Here is a 1,525-nt window from a genome sequence, read left to right on the forward strand (position 1 = left end):
TTTCACACAGTGACTCCCAGTAAGTAAGATCAGTGTTAAAACGTGTCCACTCATCTTCTAAAGAGGAGCCAAAAGGACATTTCGGGGGTGGGTGGGGGAGGGGGAAGGTGGGGGACGGGGAAGGTGGGGGAGGGGTAGGTGGGGGTGGGGGGGGGTTTCCACAGAGGCTGTGGTTTAACTCGGGACCGAAGTGGGTTATTAAGTCCAAGGGAATAGAGAAAATGGCGAAAGTAAGTGTAGGTCTTCCTTTCAAGAAGCTCAGTGATAGAAGAAAATGTACAGGAAGGGAGAAGAGAGGCGGTCAGACCTGGCAGTTAAAGCTGGTTACCCGTTGGTGATTTCTCTGCGGCTTCTGTTGTTTCGATAGCAGTGATTTTTCTTTGTTTTTTAATGTTTTAAGATGGGGGAGAGTTGGGCATGTTAAGATCCCGATAGGGAGAAGTCGGAGAGCACAGGAGATGGATGATTCAGGAGACAGAAGTGGACCACCGACAGAGCAGAGAACGGGAATTGCCCGTGGCCGGGTCCCCGTTAAGGCGAACAGGAGGGGAAAAAGGATTAAGCACTTCTCAAGTTGGTAGGCGAAAAGTGAAGGTGGTTTTGGCTGAAACCTTGTATTTTACACGCACTATTGCTGTGTATTGCTCATGTTCACAGTCCCACGTTTAGTTTAGGACACATTCTTTTTGTAGATCAGAAGACAGATTTAGCCTGCAATTGAAAACTGTAATGTATAGAGACAGAAGATAATTGGGAAAAAGTGAGTATCTTCTGTACCGGCAGGTTTGTGTGTGTCCAGTGTACCTATAACTTAAGACAAAACTTTGTCTTCTTTCAAAGCATAAAGTACACTAAATAAACTTCTAAATTTTCATAGACATACTTCCTGAAAACCTATTTCTAAGTTTGTGTTTTCATTCATCCACCAGGTGTCAGAATAGCTCTACCGGACTTGCATCTCCTGATGCCAATGGTTGTAAATCTATGACAAACCAGAAATAACTGACTGAATAAATAAATAATAGAAACGTCTTCTGTCTTCCTCTCCTGCAAGTGATCAAGGCATCTTTATATGTAAAAACTGGGGAGCTACTCTATTCCAGTCCTGTCCAAGGGGAAAGGATGGCGAGAGGGATGAGCGTTCCTGAGAAGCAACTCATAACAGCTCTGTGCTAGTCAGTCCTTGGCGTGAAAATGCAGCAAAGTACAGGAATTGTAACTCAGTAATGGGCTGCTATTAAGTCCCTCAAAATCCTGACTTGTTGTAAAGGCCATGGAATTTATGACCCTTTCTCCCCTGGCTACATCTCATCATGCCCGAGGAAACGAGGCAGAATGTGCTCTCATCTAAAATCACCACCTTTTTGCAATGAAACTCCTGTTGCAAAGGAGACCTGATTAAGATTCTGGAGAGAAGGAGTCCTTTGCCATGTACTGGCTCCAGCCATTTAATTTCCCTGAAACTCATCTCAGAAAGATGGAATACATTCTGTCCTCCCTCTTGTAGGGCTATTTTTGTGCGATC

The 1,525-nt window shown here is 44.6% G+C and overlaps 1 long non-coding RNA gene across 1 annotated transcript; it reads left to right on the forward strand.

Moving 5' to 3' along the window:
• Positions 1 to 384: 384 nt before the first annotated feature.
• Positions 385 to 1,032, forward strand: LOC140697571 (uncharacterized). The gene is made up of 3 exons (XR_012074723.1): positions 385 to 577; positions 693 to 760; positions 930 to 1,032. It is a non-coding gene; the product is annotated as an uncharacterized lncRNA (long non-coding RNA).
• The last annotated feature ends 493 nt before the right edge of the window (positions 1,033 to 1,525 follow it).

This window comes from Vicugna pacos, chromosome 7 (assembly GCF_048564905.1).
Source record: "Vicugna pacos chromosome 7, VicPac4, whole genome shotgun sequence".
Lineage (NCBI taxonomy): Eukaryota > Metazoa > Chordata > Mammalia > Artiodactyla > Camelidae > Vicugna > Vicugna pacos.